The sequence below is a fragment of the Phyllobates terribilis genome, unplaced genomic scaffold, assembly GCF_046119375.1.
Source record: "Phyllobates terribilis strain yellow unplaced genomic scaffold, ASM4611937v1 Scaffold_1__5_contigs__length_1240528914, whole genome shotgun sequence".
NCBI classification, from domain to species: Eukaryota; Metazoa; Chordata; class Amphibia; order Anura; family Dendrobatidae; genus Phyllobates; species Phyllobates terribilis.
Genome location: NW_027362761.1, coordinates 89166015 through 89186163, shown reverse-complemented (window position 1 = coordinate 89186163; position 20149 = coordinate 89166015).

The following is a 20149-nucleotide window of genomic DNA, read 5'->3' as shown; positions in this document are numbered from 1 at the left end:
AGCTGTGTGTGGGACTTGTTCTATTACTCCATCTATACTGACCTCCATCAGGTTGCAAATTGAATATAATACTTTTCTGCATCTAGCTCTGAAAAAATATTGGGCTTCTAGCTGTGTGTGGGACTTGTTGTATTAGTCCATCTATACTGACCTCCATCAGGTTGCAAACTGAATATATTTTTTCTGCATCTACCTCTGAAAAAAATATTGGGCTTCTAGCTGTGTGTGGGACTTGTTCTATTAGTCCATCTATACAGACCTCCATCAGGTTGCAAACTGAATATAATTTTTTTCTGCATCTACCTCTGAAAAAATATTTGGGCTTCTAGCTGTGTGTGGGACTTGTTCTATTAGTCCATCTATACTGACCTCCATCAGGTTGCAAACTGAATATAATTTTTTTCTGCATCTAGCTCTGAAAAAATATTTGGCCTTCTAGCAGTGTGTGGGACTTTCTCTATTAGTCCATCTATACTGACCTCCATCAGGTTGCAAATTAAAAATAATTTTTATCTGCATCTAGCTCTGAAAAATATTTGGGCTTCTATCTGTGTGTGGGACTTGTTCTATTACTCCATCTATACTGACCTCCATCAGGTTGCAAATTGAATATAATTTTTTTCTGCATCTAGCTCTGAAAAAATATTGGGCTTCTAGCTGTGTGTGGAACTTGTTGTATTAGTCCATCTATACTGACCTCCATCAGGTTGCAAACTGAATATATTTTTTCTGCATCTACCTCTGAAAAAAATATTGGGCTTCTAGCTGTGTGTGGGACTTGTTCTATTAATCCATCTATACAGACCTCCATCAGGTTGCAAACTGAATATAATTTTTTTCTGCATCTAGCTCTGAAAAAATATTTGGCCTTCTAGCAGTGTGTGGGACTTTCTCTATTAGTCCATCTATACTGACCTCCATCAGGTTGCAAATTAAAAATAATTTTTATCTGCATCTAGCTCTGAAAAATATTTGGGCTTCTAGCTGTGTGTGGGACTTGTTGTATTACTCCATCTATACTGACCTCCATCAGGTTGCAAATTGAATATAATTTTTTTCTGCATCTAGCTCTGAAAAAATATTGGGCTTCTAGCTGTGTGTGGGACTTGTTGTATTAGTCCATCTATACTGACCTCCATCAGGTTGCAAACTGAATATAATTTTTTTCTGCATTTAGCTCTGAAAAAATATTTGGCCTTCTAGCAGTGTGTGGGACTTTCTCTATTAGTCCATCTATACTGACCTCCATCAGGTTGCAAACTGAATATAATTTTTTTCTGCATCTAGCTCTGAAAAAATATTTGGCCTTCTAGCAGTGTGTGGGACTTTCTCTATTAGTCCATCTACACTGACCTCCATCAGGTTGCAAATTGAATATAATTTTTTTCTGCATCTAGCTCTGAAAAAATATTTGGCCTTCTAGCAGTGTGTGTGACTTTCTCTATTAGTCCATCTATACTGACCTCCATCAGGTTGCAAATTAAAAATAATTTTTATCTGCATCTAGCTCTGAAAAAATATTTGGGCTTCTAACTGTGTGTGGGACTTGTTCTATTACTCCATCTATACTGACCTCCATCAGGTTGCAAATTGAATATAATTTTTTTCTGCATCTAGCTCTGAAAAAATATTGGGCTTCTAGCTGTGTGTGGGACTTGTTGTATTAGTCCATCTATACTGACCTCCATCAGGTTGCAAACTGAATATATTTTTTTCTCAATCTACCTCTGAAAAAATATTGGGCTTCTAGCTGTGTGTGGGACTTGGTCTATTAATCCATCTATACAGACCTCTATCAGGTTGCAAACTGAATATAATTTTTTTCTGCATCTAGCTCTGAAAAAATATTTGGCCTTCTAGCAGTGTGTGGGACTTTCTCTATTAGTCCATCTATACTGACCTCCATCAGGTTGCAAACTGAATATAATTTTTTTCTGCATCTAGCTCTGAAAAAATATTTGGCTTTCTAGCAGTGTGTGGGACTTTCTCTATTAGTCCATCTATACTGACCTCCATCAGGTTGCAAACTGAATATAATTTTTTTCTGCATCTAGCTCTGAAAAAATATTTGGCCTTCTAGCAGTGTGTGGGACTTTCTCTATTAGTCCATCTATACTGACCTCCATCAGGTTGCAAATTAAAAATAATTTTTATCTGCATCTAGCTCTGAAAAAATATTTGGGCTTCTAGCTGTGTGTGGGACTTGTTCTATTACTCCATCTATACTGACCTCCATCAGGTTGCAAATTGAATATAATTTTTTTCTGCATCTAGCTCTGAAAAAATATTGGGCTTCTAGCTGTGTGTGGGACTTGTTGTATTAGTCCATCTATACTGACCTCCATCAGGTTGCAAACTGAATATATTTTTTTCTGCATCTACCTCTGAAAAAATATTGGGCTTCTAGCTGTGTGTGGGACTTGTTCTATTAATACATCTATACAGACCTCCATCAGGTTTCAAACTGAATATAATTTTTTTCTGCATCTAGCTCTGAAAAAATATTTGGCCTTCTAGCAGTGTGTGGGACTTTCTCTATTACTCCATCTATACTGACCTCCATCAGGTTGCAAACTGAATATGATTGTTTTCTGCATCTAGCTCTGAAAAAATATTTGGCCTTCTAGCAGTGTGTGGGACTTTCTCTATTAGTCCATCTATACTGACCTCCATCAGTTTGCAAACTGAATATAATTTTTTTCTGCATCTAGCTCTGAAAAAATATTTGGCCTTCTAGCAGTGTGTGGGACTTTCTCTATTAGTCCATCTATACTGACCTTCATCAGGTTGCAAATTAAAAATAATTTTTATCTGCATCTACCTCTGAAAAAATATTTGGGCTTCTAGCTGTGTGTGGGACTTGTTCTATTACTCCATCTATACTGACCTCCATCAGGTTGCAAATTGAATATAATTTTTTTCTGCATGTAGCTCTGAAAAAATATTGGGCTTCTAGCTGTGTGTGGGACTTTGTTGTATTAGTCCATCTATACTGACCTCCATCAGGTTGCAAACTGAATATATTTTTTTCTGCATCTACCTCTGAAAAAATATTGGGCTTCTAGCTGTGTGTGGGACTTGTTCTATTAATCCATCTACACAGACCTCCATCAGGTTGCAAACTGAATATAATTTTTTTCTGCATCTAGCTTTGAAAAAATATTTGGCCTTCTAGCAGTGTGTGGGACTTTCTCTATTAGTCCATCTATACTGACCTCCATCAGGTTGCAAACTGAATATTTTTTTTTCTGCATCTACCTCTGAAAAAATATTTGGGCTTCTAGCTGTGTGTGGGACTTGTTCTATTAGTCCATCTATACTGACCTCCATCAGGTTGCAAATTGAATATAATTTTTTTCTGCATCTAACCCAGCCAATAGTTTTGGCCTAATACCACAGTTTGGCCACTCAGCTCTGCTCGGTTCCCATCCATTGTTTTTTTGTGCAAACAACTCCAGAGTTGTGAATTAGTTAACCACCAAAATGAGTGGAAAAAGGCCTGCTGCTGGTGGAAAGGGGAATAGGCGTGTTGGGAAGGGGAAAAAAGGTTGTGTCCGTGGGGTAGGTGTTAAAGCAACAGTAACATCTGCAGAAGAAAGACCATCTTCCAGCCAAACTAAAATGTCTACTTCTTTTAGCGGACAATGTGATAAGATCCCTTTCTTACGGCCACGCCAATCGCTACAAATTCCAGATGAGGCACAAAAACAGCAGGTGCTTCAACGGATATCAAGTGCTCCTTTAAGTGGGCTCTCCTCCACATCAACTTCAACATCACAAATACTCCAGTCCTCAAAGGTGTCACCCAAATCGCACTTGCTTCCTCACAGCTCCCAAATCTCCAGCTGCCCGTCTGAGTATGAGGTAGAACAGATGGTTGAGTCTGCAGAGCTGTTTACTCATACTATAGCCTGGGAATCAGAGGTCGACTCCAGCGCTTCTGTGAATCCAGACGAGGAAATGATCTGCACTGATGCCCAGAATCTTTATGAGTTGGATCCAGGACCAGACGCAGAAGGTTCTGACCATAATGTAGACCCTCATTCCCAAACTGTAACTCCTGTTGGTGGAGACAATGAGGAAGATGATGATGAGACTCAAATACCTGATTGGAGCGACAACTTTAGTTTTTTGTCAGGGCAGGAACAGGTTGGCTCTGAGGACGACGGGTGTGATAACGCACAGGGTGATGATGATGAGGTTGGAGATCCCACTTACTGTCAACCCACAGTCAGCCAAGAGATGAGATCAGCAGAGGAGGTGGAGGAAGATGCTAGTGACGACGAGGTCAGGTTGCGCCTTCCTGGACAGAGACGTAGTACTGGAAGCACGTCAACAACTGCATCCTCAAACACAACTCTGCCTCTCACCACAAGTCGTGGTGGCTCTTCAGGTCGCATGGGTGCTAAGCCTTGCATAGCCTGGGCATTTTTTCAGATCGATAAAGATGACCCAACTCGTGTTATCTGTAACATTTGTCAGCAAAAGCTAAGTAGAGGCCAAAAAATACATAGTTTGAGTATTTCATGCATGAACCGGCACATGGACATGAAGCATAAGTTGCAGTGGGAAGCTCAGTGTGCTACAATGCGGCCTAGCCGGCCGGGCCAACCACCGTCTGCCATATCTTGTGCATCCGCGGCCTCTTCATCCTCTGTGACTGGGGGGACAGCAGTAACACCTGTTTTGGGGCGCAGACCTGCCACCTCTTTACCCGCAACAGCCAGCGTGATTGGCAGGTCATCATTTTCTTTGGAGGTGGTAACACCAGCTGGTGTTGAGCGCTGTCCGACATCGATAGCACCACCTTTGGATCAAGGCAACCTAACATGTCCGCCTGCATCTTCCTCACAGACCGGCAGTTTGCCGGGGACACCCTTATCAACCCCGTCTAAGCACAATAGCCAGCCCTCGGTCCCTCAGATGTGGACAAGTAAAAGACCATTTCCTCCTAGCCATGAGAAAGCTAAGAGGTTGAATTTCACCATCTGCAAGCTCTTGGCTACAGAAATGCTGCCTTTCCGCCTGGTGGACACAGAGGATTTTCGAGACCTTATGTCCGTCGCAGTGCCCCAGTACCAGATGCAGAGTTGGCACTACTTCTCAAAGAAAGGTGTGCCTGCACTCCACCAGCATGTCGCACACAACATCACCGCTTCTTTGAGAAACTCTGTGTGTGACAGGGTGCATTTCACCACAGACACTTGGACGAGTAGGCATGGACAGGGGCGTTACATGTCGCTTACTGGGCACTGGGTAACTATGGTGACAGCAAGACAAGGGGCTGCTGTCCAAGTCTTGCCGTCCCCACGAGTTGTGCGTCAATCCTCTTTATGTCAAAGTTTCTCCACTGCTTCTGCCTCCTCAACCTCCTCTCGGTCTTCCACCTGCACCCAAAGCCTGTCTGGTCATGCCACAAGCTTTGTAACCGCGCAGAAGGGATCCTGCACACCTCCTTACTATGCTGGCAGTAGGGCTCAACGTCATCAGGCAGTTTTTACTTTGAAATGTCTGGGAAATGTGAGTCACACAGCTGAGGAGTTGTGGTCAGCTCTGGAGAACCAATTTCATGAATGGTTGTCTCCACTGGACCTGAAACCAGGGAAGGCCGTGTGCGACAATGCTGCAAACCTGGGTGCGGCCCTTCGCCGGGGCAATGTCACACACGTGCCTTGTATGGCTCACGTGTTGAACCTGGTTGTCCAGCAATTTTTAGCCCACTATCCCAGACTAGATGGACTTCTGCAGAGGGCACGGTCGCTGTGTGCTCAGTTCCGCCGTTTGCATCCCGCAGCTCAGCGACTTACATCTCTACAGAAGTCGTTGGGCCTGCCACTTCACCGGCTAAAATGCGATGTGCCTACCCGGTGGAATTCAACTCTGCACATGTTGCAGCGACTGTGGCAGCACCGACAAGCCCTGGTGCAATACGTTCTGACGTATAGCCTGGGCCAACGAGATCCAGACGTGGGGCAAATTACGCTGGAGGAGTGGTCTCAGATCAGGGACCTACGCACCCTTCTGCACAGTTTTGAAATGGTGACGAAGATGTTTAGTGCTGACGATGCCAATATCAGCATGACTATTCCGGTGATTTACATGCTGGAGCACATGTTAAACAGAATTCGGAGTCAGGTGGTGGCACAAGAGGACGTGGAGGAAGTAGAGGAGGAGGAGTTGTATGCGGAAGGGATAACATCTGCAAGGTCCAGACGGTCGGCAGCACCAAGGCGGCAGGCATGTGAGGGTGGGGGAGATGGTTTTACCAGGGCGCATGGTAGCAGCCAAACTAGAGAGGAAGGTGCAGGAGCCCAGGAAAAGTGGAGGACGAACTGATGGAAGACTCATCAGATGAGGGAGACCTTGATCACATTTCTGTTGTGCGAGGTTGGGGGGAGAGGACAGAGGAAGAAAGCATGATTGTTACCTCGCCACCAACACAACAGGGACTTGGTGCTCCTGGATGCACAACACACATGAGTGCCTTCTTGCTGCACTACCTGCAACATGACCCTCGAATTGGGAGAATTAGAAATAATCCTGACTACTGGGTTGCCACACTGTTAGATCCCCGGTACAAAAGTAAATTTGCAGAAATTATTCCTGCCATAGAAAGGGATGCACGCATGCAGGAGTATCAGCAGAGACTGTTGCAGAATCTTACATGTGCTTTTCCACAAAACACCAGTGGTGCACGTAGTGAATCTCACAGTTCCAACTTGACAACCGTGGGACCGTCAAGTGTTCAGCACTCAAACCATAACAGAACCACAGTATCTGCTGTTAACATCAATTTTGCGCAATCATTTCACCACTTTTTTAGCCCATCCTTTGCAAGGCCACAGGAGACAAGAAGTCTGACACATAGTCAACGCATAGAGACGATGGTACAGGAGTATCTCCAAGTAAACATTGAAGCCATGACTGTGTCACTGGACCCTTGCTCTTTTTGGGCTTGCAATCTGGATAAATGGCCGGAGCTAGCCACTTACGCCTTGGAGATCTTGTCATGCCCCGCAGCCAGCGTTCTATTCCCCTTTCCACCAGCGCTGCTGGTGGTGTGCTGACAGATAAGCGCACGCGGCTCTCCACTGATAATGTAGACAGACTCACGTTCATAAAGATGAACAAATCATGGATCCGAAACGACTTTTCTACCCCTGTGTCATCCTGGGGAGAGTAAAAGATGGATGATTGGTTAAAATCACCCTACCAACCGTTTTAAGCTTTCAAATTACTAATCATGTTTATCTGTATCTTGGCTGGAAAATAATTTGGGCTTTGTAGCAGTGTGCAGCACTGATTCTATTAGGCCATCTATAATAAGCTCCACCAGATTTAAAATTACTAATCATGTTTATCTGTATCTTGGCTGGAAAATAATTTGGGCTTTGTAGCAGTGTGCAGCACTGATCCTATTAGGCAATCTATACTAAGCTCCACCAGATTTAAAATTAATAATAATTTTTAGCTGCATCTAGCCCGGAAAATAATTTTGGGGCTCCGAGATGCGCAAGACACATAAGTGCCTTCTTGCTGCACTACCTGCAACATGACCCTCATATTGTCAGAATTCGAAGTAATCATGACTACTGGGTTGCCACACTCTTAGATCCGCCAAACTTTTCGATCAACCTTTTCAGTTTAATAAAGACCAAAAAAATGGTCATTTTTGAAATTATAAGCATTAGCAGGTTATTAGAAACTGAAATCAAACAGTTTTCAACTCAAAACTTTATTCTAGGTGATGTTACATTTTCACATAGGACCCCTTGTTCGAAAGGAGCTTCTGAACTCTCTCGTCCATTGAATTTGTCAGGTTTTGGATGGTTTCTGCTTCAATTGTTTTGCATGAGGACAGAATACCCTCCCAGATCTGTTGCTTAGATGTGAACTGCCTCCCGCCATCATAGACACTCCTTTTGATGATGCTCCAGAGGTTCTGAATGGGGTAGAGGTCAGGGGAGCATGGGGGGTCACACCATAAGTTTGTCCCCTTTTATGCCCATATCAGCCAGAGATGCAGATGTTTTATGTGCAGCATGAGATGGTGCATTATCATGCAAAAAAATGATCTTGCTGTGAAATACACGGTTCTTCTTCTTGAACCATGGCAGGAAGTGCTGTTTGAGAAAATCCAAATACATTATGGAGTTCATCTTTAGCGCCTTCAGGGATCCTAAAGGGGCCGACAATCTCTCTCCCCATGATTCCAGCCCAAAACATTACTCCACCTCCTCCTTGTTGGCGCTGTAGCCGTGTTTGCGTGGGGTGTCCATCAACCAGCCATCCTCCACTCCATCCATCTGGACCATCGAGCGCTGCATGGCACTCATCCGTGAACAAAACAGTTTTGAAATCAGTCTTCATGTAATGTTTGGCCCACTGGAGCCGTTTCTGCTTGTGTGAAGTGGATAGAGGAGGTCAACAGGATGGCGTATGCACAGCTGCAAACCTCTGAAGGACCCTGCATCTTGTTGTTCGGGGGACGTTGGAGGCACCAGCAGCTTCAAAAACTTGTCTGCTGCTATGACAAGGCTTTTTTGCCGCTGCTCTTTTAACCTGACGTAATTGCTTGTAGGAAAGAGTCCTCAATTTGCCCTTATCAGCACGCACACGTGTGTACTGTGAATCAGCAACCTACTTCTTGATTGCCAAGACACTTCATCCTGATCATCGCACAATGTTGATTGTAGTCATGCCTTGACCTAAACACTCCACAATTTGTTGCTTCTCAGCAGCCGACACATCCTTTTTCTTTCCCATTTTGGATATATGTGATTGAGTGATATATACTAGGACATCATCAGCAAATAGAGAGCACTTGTACTCGGTGCCTCCCACCTCAATCCACCTAATATTGGGGTTATGGCGAATTGATGAGAGCAGGTGCTCCGTCACTAGGATGTATAAGAGAGGGGACAGAGAACATCCCTGCCTTGTCCCATTGGTGATTATGAAAGGTGATTAAAATGTTCTGACGTGCCCCCTGGGCCTTGGGACACCCGGAGCCGGACCCTTTTTGGTGGATGCTGGTGGTTGTAGTCTCCGTGGCGGTGACCCGGTTCCGTGGCTCAGGGCGGTCAAACCAGTGGCGGAACTATTTATGTGGTTTTGATGTTTAAATGTCTGACTACGCCACCCGTGGATTGCGGTCAGAGTGAACCGCCGCTCCAGGGCAGACCGCTGAGGCTGGTGTTGTGGGTGCAGCAGAGCGTAGCATAACTCCCCACGGGAGGAGTATAGCCTCAGGGCAGTGTATGCGGAGGATGGGTGTGATGGTGCAGGGCAGCAGCAGTAACGACACGGAGTCAGTGATGCAGTCCAGGGCCTTTGCTCACCGTTCTTATTATCCAGACCACGTCTGCAGGTAACGGCTGCCCACGTCGTACTGTGCTCACCAGGTGAGGGGCTCAGAATACTCCCAGATAACTTTGGAGCGCTTCACAGGACCCCCTTTGTGTGTCCTTTGTCTGGCCTTTCTTACCAACCCTTCTGTCCGGCTGCCTCGGGCCTCCTCTTGGTAAACTTGGCGCCAGTTTCCCTGACCCTATGTGGTGCCTTCCTAGCGGGTGAAGCGAGGGGCTGCACCACATAAAATGTCACAGCCTCCGGTTTCTAGCTGAGGGTCGTTTCCTGCCTCCACTAGTTTCGGGGACCGGTCTCCCCCTTTTGCCTGACCCCTCCATGCAGGTGGATTCGGGCGTGCGGTGGCGACTCGCCCGTCCGCACCCCTGGGATCCCTTCATTCCTCGTTCCTGGAGCCTTCTCCGCTCCGCTTCCTTCCTTCTCCCTCTTCCAGGCCTGGGCCTCTGTTACTAGGCCCGCCTCCAGAGCAGAGCTCATGCAGAGCCCCTGCTCCCTGCCACTTCTGCTCAGACTTCTCTGCACTGAACTAAGATGGTGCCCACCTTTTATACTCCCTTCTCAATGCACCCAGGAACTGCTTCCTCCCTGCTCCTGCACTACAGGGTTCCCCTTCCTCAGTGTTCCCTCCCCCCACTCCAGCCAGGGACAGGGACTGTCGTGCCCATCTCAGAGGCATATTGGTCGCCCTGCCCCACGGCAATGTGGTGTAATGCATGCAGGTGTCGGGTCCTGATCCACACTCCATCCTTACCTGAGAGTGAGATATCACACCTCTGGGTGAGGTGCAATACCTCTGTAGCAACCGAGCCCTCAGGGTGCTACAGTTCCATTTATCTTCAGCCTAGGTGACGTATTGTGATACAGGGCCGTGATTTTGGCTATAAAAGGGTCCCCTAGACCCCTACCCCAAGCTTTTTAAGAGAATCATATATGGCGTGCCAGGAGACTCTATGGAATGCTTTCTCAGCATCCAACGAGAGTATCTAATTACAAATTTTTAACTGCATCTAGCCCAGGAAATACTTTGTGCCTAGTAGCAGTGTCTGCTAGTCAGCGGATTATCCAGGCTGTTAAGCAAGCTACACCACCTGTAGTTTGGACACTTAATTTTTTCAAAGGAAATGCTTCGGGACCACGGGATACTCAGTGAAGAGCATCAGGAGGCACCCCAAGACATAGGGGCTGGGACTGGCAGTAGGATGCCTTGCGGTGGACAGCCGAGCTCGATCCTTATAAAAGCTTTTTAACTGCAGCAGCTTTAGTGGACGCTACTGGAGCTGGAATTACGCGGCTGCTGGCATGAGACTTGCCCTCCAATAGATCCTTGTAAATGGATTTAAAGTGTATTCATTCAAATTAGAGAGACAATTTAAATTAAAAAGCTTAGAGCTGCCTCCACCACAGGGGGGCTCGCTCGACCCACCAGCGGACAGGCACCAGTATTGGGAGAGGGGGGCTGGCCGTCAGGGTTCACCGCGGCTCTGGCACAAACCCGGCGACACGGAGGTGGCACGGGCAGGAGCGGACTGAACGTGTCGGCTTCTCACTTTTTGGATTTTAGAAGGGCATGACATGCCTATATCTGTGTCTCCCCCTCCTTTTACTCCTCCACCTCTTTTCTTTTCGCATGACTATATGTACTTGTCACTTTTCCATGTGTTAGTTGTGTCTTCTGAGCAGTTTGTCAGCTTTTGGACACCTTTGAAGGTGTTTTCTATGTGTTTCTATGTGTTTTTGTTTGCCTGCCATTGGTTTTAACGGTGTTCGAAGGTGTTCGACGAACAGTTCAACGAACAGTTCGGCGAACACACGGGTGTTCGACTAACCGAACCGAACTCGAACACTACGGGGGTGGCTCAACACTAGTGTCTAAAGCACAGGTGGTGTAGCTTGCTTAACAGCTGTGCTACTCCGCTGACTAGCAGACACTGCTACTTGGCCCAAAGTATTGCCTGGGCTAGATGCAGTTAAAAATATGTAATTAGATCTACAGGCGGTGTAGCTTGCTTAACAGCTTGGCTACTCCGCTGACTAGCAGACACTGCTGCTAGGCCCAAAAATATTTCCTTGGTTAGATGCAGTAAAAATTAAGAATTCGATACACAGGCGGTGTAGCTTCCTTCACAGGTGGGCTTCTCCGCTGACTACGAGACACTGCTACTATGCCCAAAAGGATTTCCTGGGTTAGATGCAGTAAAAAATTGTTATTAGATACTAGAGATGAGCGTTGTTCTACTCGAACTGTTCGCCAATCTCAAATTCGAGCTGTTTTGGGCGGTGTTCGAGCCGGTCGGCGAACACGAACAATTTGAGAAAAATTCGGCTGTTCGAGGTTATGTTCGATAACTGTTCGTGCACCAAAATCATAACTGGATTTTTTCTCAGTAATGATGAAAATTAATGTTAATACGCAGTTTGAGTGTACAGCGGGGCGGGGGGAGGGGCAGGGGATGGATCTCTGCAGGAACAATGAAGATCTCCATTTTTTTTTCTCTTTCCCGCATTTGCAGTGGGGAGGTGCAATCTGTCAGCCTATCAGCAGCGCACACACGGAGCGAAGTGCTTTTTTTCACACAAGCAAGAGCATGTGTGATTGGCAGTGTATGTCACATGTCCTTGCCCTATAAGACCAAGCCATTTTCCCCGTCGCCACCATTTTCTCACTGCTGCAGCTGCGTGTTAGACGGCACCGCTGTTGCTGTGTGCGCTATACCTTGTTAATTTCAAGCCAATTTTCGCACAAATATACAGATAGCTTGGGAGTAGGGAATAGTTGTGATTGCAGTCCTTTTACGGACTAGGTTACAGCATTTCCTACGACTTTTATCAGGCAGGTCTGTGCTCTTAAATAGATAGATTGTGGGAGTAAAGACTAATTGTAATTGGAGTCCTTTTCAGGACTAGGTTACATCAGTTCCTATCAGTTTTTGCCAGGCAGGTCTGTGCCAGTGCTGTGCAAGTTTATTTCACAGCATTTGGCTGAATCTAGCAAAGCTAATCCTTTTTGGCCTATTGCAGAGTGTGTTAGTCAGTGGAGTAGCCTATCTGTGTTGCAAGATATACCACCTGTGTATAGAATACCAATTTTTTTACTGCACCTAGTGAAGTAAAATCTTTTGGGCATAGCATCATTCTATTAGTCCATCTATACTGACCTCCATAAGGTTGCAAACTGAATATAATTTTTTTCTGCATCTAGCTTTGAAAAAATATTTGGGCTTCTAGCAGTGTGTGGGACTTGGTCTATTAGTCCATCTATACTGACCTCCATCAGGTTGCAAATTAAAAATAATTTTTTTCTTCATTTAGCTCTGAAAAAATATTTGGGCTTCTAGCAGTGTGTGGGACTTGTTCTATTAGTCCTTCTATACTGACCTCCAGCAGGTTGCAAATTGAATATAATTTTTTTCTGCATCTAGCTCTGAAAAAATATTTGGGCTTCTAGCGGTGTGTGGGACTTGGTCTATTAGTCCATCTATACTGACCTCCATCAGGTTGCAAATTAAAAATAATTTTTTTCTGCATCTAGCTCTGAAAAAATATTTGGGCTTCTAGCAGTGTGTGGGACTTGGTCTATTAGTCCATCTATACTGACCTCCATCAGGTTGCAAATTAAAAATAATTTTTTTCTTCATTTATCTCTGAAAAAATATTTGGGCTTCTAGCAGCGTGTGGGACTTGTTCTATTAGTCCATCTATACTGACCTCCATCAGGTTGCAAATTAAAAATAATTTTTTTCTGCATCTAGCTCTGAAAAAATATTTGGGCTTCTAGCAGTGTGTGGGACTTGGTCTATTAGTCCATCTATACTGACCTCCATCAGGTTGCAAATTAAAAATAATTTTTTTCTGCATCTAGCTCTGAAAAAATATTTGGGCTTCTAGCAGTGTGTGGGACTTGGTCTATTAGTCCATCTATACTGACCTCCATCAGGTTGCAAATTGAATAAAAAAATTTTCTGCATCTAGCTCTGAAAAAATATTTGGGCTTCTAGCAGTGTGTGGGACTTGGTCTATTAGTCCATCTATACTGACCTCCATCAGGTTGCAAATTAAAAATAATTTTTTTCTGCATCTAGCTCTGAAAAAATATTTGGGCTTCTAGCAGTGTGTGGGACTTGGTCTATTAGTCCATCTATACTGACCTCCATCAGGTTGCAAATTAAAAATAATTTTTTTCTTCATTTAGCTCTGAAAAAATATTTGGGCTTCTAGCAGTGTGTGGGACTTGTTCTATTAGTCCTTCTATACTGACGTCCAGCAGGTTGCAAATTGAATATAATTTTTTTCTGCATCTAGCTCTGAAAAAATATTTGGGCTTCTAGCGGTGTGTGGGACTTGGTCTATTAGTCCATCTATACTGACCTCCATCAGGTTGCAAATTAAAAATAATTTTTTTCTGCATCTAGCTCTGAAAAAATATTTGGGCTTCTAGCAGTGTGTGGGACTTGGTCTATTAGTCCATCTATACTGACCTCCATCAGGTTGCAAATTAAAAATATTTTTTTTCTGCATCTAGCTCTGAAAAAATATTTGGGCTTCTAGCAGTGTGTGGGACTTGGTCTATTAGTCCATCTATACTGACCTCCATCAGGTTGCAAATTAAAAATAATTTTTTTCTTCATTTAGCTCTGAAAAAATATTTGGGCTTCTAGCAGTGTGTGGGACTTGTTCTATTAGTCCTTCTATACTGACCTCCAGCAGGTTGCAAATTGAATATAATTTTTTTCTGCATCTAGCTCTGAAAAAATATTTGGGCTTCTAGCGGTGTGTGGGACTTGGTCTATTAGTCCATCTATACTGACCTCCATCAGGTTGCAAATTAAAAACAATTTTTTTCTGCATCTAGCTCTGAAAAAATATTTGGGCTTCTAGCGGTGTGTGGGACTTGGTCTATTAGTCCATCTATACTGACCTCCATCAGGTTGCAAATTAAAAATAATTTTTTTCTGCATCTAGCTCTGAAAAAATATTTGGGCTTCTAGCAGTGTGTGGGACTTGGTCTATTAGTCCATCTATACTGACCTCCATCAGGTTGCAAATTGAATAAAAAAATTTTCTGCATCTAGCTCTGAAAAAATATTTGGGCTTCTAGCGGTGTGTGGGACTTGGTCTATTAGTCCATCTATACTGACCTCCATCAGGTTGCAAATTAAAAATAATTTTTTTCTGCATCTAACCCAGCCAATAGTTTTGGCCTAATACCACAGTTTGGCCACTCAGCTCTGCTCGGTTACCATCCATTGTTTTTTTGTGCAAACAACTCCAGAGTTGTGAATTAGTTAACCACCAAAATGAGTGGAAAAAGGCCTGCTGCTGGTGGAAAGGGGAATAGGCGTGTTGGGAAGGGGAAAAAAGGTTGTGTCCATGGGGTAGGTGCAGAAGAAAGACCATCTTCCAGCCAAACTAAAATGTCTACTTCTTTTAGCGGACAATGTGATAAGATCCCTTTCTTACGGCCACGCCAATCGCTACAAATTCCAGATGAGGCACAAAAACAGCAGGTGCTTCAACGGATATCAAGTGCTCCTTTAAGTGGGCTCTCCTCCACATCAACTTCAACATCACAAATACTCCAGTCCTCAAAGGTGTCACCCAAATCGCACTTGCTTCCTCACAGCTCCCAAATCTCCAGCTGCCCGTCTGAGTATGAGGTAGAACAGATGGTTGAGTCTGCAGAGCTGTTTACTCATACTATAGCCTGGGAATCAGAGGTCGACTCCAGCGCTTCTGTGAATCCAGACGAGGAAATGATCTGCACTGATGCCCAGAATCTTTATGAGTCGGATCCAGGACCAGACGCAGAAGGTTCTGACCATAATGTAGACCCTCATTCCCAAACTGTAACTCCTGTTGGTGGAGACAATGAGGAAGACGATGATAACACTCAAATACCTGACTGGAGCGACAACTTTAGTTTTTTGTCAGGGCAGGAACAGGTTGGCTCTGAGGACGACGGGTGTGATAACGCACAGGGTGATGATGATGAGGTCGGAGATCCCACTTACTGTCAACCCACAGTCAGCCAAGAGATGAGGTCAGCAGAGGAGGTGGAGGAAGATGCTAGTGACGACGAGGTCAGGTTGCGCCTTCCTGGACAGAGACGTAGTACTGGAAGCACGTCAACAACTGCATCCTCAAACACAACTCTGCCTCTCACCACAAGTCGTGGTGGCTCTTCAGGTCGCATGGGTGCTAAGCCTTGCATAGCCTGGGCATTTTTTCAGATCGATAAAGATGACCCAACTCGTGTTATCTGTAACATTTGTCAGCAAAAGCTAAGTAGAGGCCAAAAAATACATAGTTTGAGTACTTCATGCATGAACCGGCACATGGACATGAAGCATAAGTTGCAGTGGGAAGCTCAGTGTGCTACAATGCGGTCTAGCCGGCCGGGCCAACCACCGTCTGCCATATCTTGTGCATCCGCGGCCTCTTCATCCTCTGTGACTGGGGGGACAGCAGTCACACCTGTTTTGGGGCGCAGACCTGCCACCTCTTTACCCGCAACAGCCAGCGTGATTGGCAGGTCATCATTTTCTTTGGAGGTGGTAACACCAGCTGGTCTTGAGCGCTGTCCGACATCGATAGCACCACCTTTGGATCAAGGCAACCTAACATGTCCGCCTGCATCTTCCTCACAGACCGGCAGTTTGCCGGGGACACCCTTATCAACCCCGTCTAAGCACAATAGCCAGCCCTCGGTCCCTCAGATGTGGACAAGTAAAAGACCATTTCCTCCTAGCCATGAGAAAGCTAAGAGGTTGAATTTCACCATCTGCAAGCTCTTGGCTACAGAAATGCTGCCTTTCCGCCTGGTGGACACAGAGGATTTTCGAGACCTTATGTCCGTCGCAGTGCCCCAGTACCAGATGCCCAGTCGGCACTACTTCTCAAAGAAAGGTGTGCCTGCGCTCCACCAGCATGTCGCACACAACATCACCGCTTCTTTGAGAAACTCTGTGTGTGACAGGGTGCATTTCACCACAGACACTTGGACGAGTAGGCATGGACAGGGGCATTACATGTCGCTGACTGGGCACTGGGTAACTATGGTGACAGCAGGATAAGGGGCTGCTGTCCAAGTCTTGCCGTCCCCACGAGTTGTGCGTCAATCCTCTTTATGTCATTTTTCCTCCACTGCTTCTGCCTCCTCAACCTCCTCTCGGTCTTCCACCTGCACCCAAAGCCTGTCTGGTCATGCCACAAGCTTTCTAACTGCGCAGAAGGGATCCTGCACACCTCCTTACTATGCTGGCAGTAGGGCTCAACGTCATCAGGCGGTTTTTACATTGAAATGTCTGGGAAATGTGAGTCACACAGCTGAGGAGTTGTGGTCAGCTCTGGAGAACCAATTTCATGAATGGTTGTCTCCACTGGACCTGAAACCAGGGAAGGCCGTGTGCGACAATGCTGCAAACCTGGGTGCGGCCCTTCGCCGGGGCAATGTCACACACGTGCCTTGTATGGCTCACGTGTTGAACCTGGTTGTCCAGCAATTTTTAGCCCACTATCCCAGACTAGATGGCCTTCTGCAGAGGGCACGGTCGATGTGTGCTCACTTCCGCCGTTCGCATCCCGCAGCTCAGCGACTTACATCTCTACAGAAGTCTTTGGGCCTGCCACTTCACCGGCTAAAATGCGATGTGCCTACCCGGTGGAATTCAACTCTGCACATGTTGCAGCGACTGTGGCAGCACCGACAAGCCCTGGTGCAATACGTTCTGACGTATAGCCTGGGCCAACGAGATTCAGAGGTGGGGCAAATCACGCTGGAGGAGTGGTCTCAGATCAGGGACCTATGCACCCTTCTGCACAGTTTTGAAATGGCGACGAAGATGTTTAGTGCTGACGATGCCATTATCAGCATGACTATTCCGGTGATTTACATGCTGGAGCACATGTTAAACAGAATTCGGAGTCAGGTGGTGGCACAAGAGGAGGTGGAGGAAGTAGAGGAGGAGGAATTGTATGCGGAAGGGCTAACATCTGCAAGGTCCAGACGGTCGGCAGCACCAAGGCGGCAGGCATGTGAGGGTGTGGGAGATGATTTTACCAGGGCGCATGGTAGCAGCCAAACTAGTGAGGAAGGTGCAGGAGCCCAGGAAGAAGTGGAGGACGAACTGATGGAAGACTCATCAGATGAGGGAGACCTTGATCACATTTCTGTTGTGCGAGGTTGGGGGGAGAGGACAGAGGAAGGAAGCATGATTGCTACCTCGCCACCAACACAACAGGGACTTGGTGCTCCTGGATGCGCAACACACATGAGTGCCTTCTTGCTGCACTACCTGCAACATGACCCTCGAATTGTGAGAATTAGAAATAATCCTGACTACTGGGTTGCCACACTGTTAGATCCCCGGTACAAAAGTAAATTTGCAGAAATTATTCCTGCCATAGAAAGGGATGCACGCATGCAGGAGTATCAGCAGAGACTGTTGCAGAATCTTACATGTGCTTTTCCACAAAATACCAGTGGTGCACGTAGTGAATCTCACAGTTGCAACTTGCCAACCGTGGGACCGTCAAGTGTTCAGCACTCAAACCGTAACAGAACCACAGTATCTGCTGGTAACATCAATTTTGCGGAATCATTTCACCACTTTTTTAGCCCATCCTTTGCAAGGCCACAGGAGACAAGAAGTCTGACACATAGTCAACGCCTAGAGACGATGGTACAGGAGTATCTCCAAGTAAACATTGAAGCCACGACTGTGTCACTGGACCCTTGCTCTTTTTGGGCTTCCAATCTGGATAAATGGCCGGAGCTAGCCACTTACGCCTTGGAGATCTTGTCATGCCCCGCAGCCAGCGTTCTGTCTGAACGTGTGTTCAGCGCTGCTGGTGGTGTGCTGACAGATAAGCGCACGCGGCTCTCCACTGATAATGTAGACAGACTCACGTTCATAAAGATGAACAAATCATGGATCCGAAACGACTTTTCTACCCCTGTGTCATCCTGGGGTGAGTAAAAGCTTGATGATTGGTTAAAATCACCCTACCAACCGTTTTAAGCTTTCAAATTACTAATCATGTTTATCTGTATCTTGACTGGAAAATAATTTGGGCTTTGTAGCAGTGTGCAGCACTGATCCTATTAGGCCATCTATAATAAGCTTAACCAGATTTAAAATTAAAAATAATTTTTAGCTGCATCTAGCCCGGAAAATAATTTTGGGGCTCCGAGATGCGCAAGACACATAAGTGCCTTCTTGCTGCACTACCTGCAGCATGACCCTCATATTGTCAGAATTCGATGTAATCATGACTACTGGGTTGCCACACTCTTAGATCCCCCAAACTTTTCGATCAACCTTTTCATTTTAATAAAGACCAAAAAAATGGTCATTTTTGAAATTATAAGCATTAGCAGGTTGTTAGAAACTGAAATCAACCAGTTTTCAACTCAAAACTTTATTCTAGGTGATGTTACATTTTCACATAGGACCCCTTGTTCGAAAGGAGCTTCTGAACTCTCTCGTCCATTGAATTTGTCAGGTTTTGGATGGTTTCTGCTTCAATTGTTTTGCATGAGGACAGAATACCCTCCCAGAGCTGTTGCTTAGATGTGAACTGCCTCCCGCCATCATAGACACTCCTTTTAATGATGCTACAAAGGTTCTGAATGGGGTAGAGGTCAGGGGAGCATGGGGGTCACACCATAAGTTTGTCCCCTTTTATGCCCATATCAGCCAGAGATGCAGATGTTTTATGTGCAGCATGAGATGGTGCATTATCATGCAGAAAAATGATATTGCTGTGAAATACACGGTTCTTCTTCTTGAACCATGGCAGGAAGTGCTGTTTGAGAAAATCCACATACATTATGGAGTTCATCTTTAGCGCCTTCAGGGATCCTAAAGGGGCCGACAATCTCTCTTCCCATGATTCCAGCCCAAAACATTACTCCACCTCCTCCTTGTTGGTGCTGTAGCCGTGTTTGCGTGGGGTGTCCATCAACCAGCCATCCTCCACTCCATTCATCTGGACCATCGAGCGCTGCACGGCACTCATCCGTGAACAAAACAGTTTTGAAATCAGTCTTCATGTAATGTTTGGCCCACTGGAGCCGTTTCTGCTTGTGTGAAGTGGATAGAGGAGGTCGACAGGATGGCATATGCACAGCTGCAAACCTCTGAAGGACCCTGCATCTTGTTGTTCGGGGGACATTGGAGGCACAAGCAGCTTCAAAAACTTGTCTGCTGCTATGACAAGGCTTTTTTGCCGCTGCTGTTTCAACCTGACGTAATTGCCTGTAGGAAAGAGTCCTCAATTTGCCCTTATCAGCACGCACACGTGTGTACTGTGAATCAGCTACATACTTCTTGATTGCCAAGACACTTCATCCTGATCATCGCACAATGTTGATTGTAGTCATGCCTTGACCTAAACACTCCACAATTTGTTGCTTCTCAGCAGCCGACACATCCTTTTTCTTTCCCATTTTGGCAGAAAATGTAGGCTGCTTAATAATGTGAGAGAGCCTTCTTAAGTAGTCTTGCCTTTCATTGGACACACCTGCCAAACTAATTAGCACAGGTGTCTGCAATTGCTTACAGTGATATAAAGAGCCCTGACACACATCACCATCAATGAGTTTAACTGACAAACAAACAAATTCTTCCCTTATCACTCCTAAACACTTTTTGCATAATAATTTGGTGTACATGTGCTTTTCCACAAAACACCAGTGGTTCACGTAGTGAATCTTACAGTTCTAACTTGCCAACCGTGGTCTGTATGGAATTGTTCAATAAAGGGCCCAAAATTAAGATAA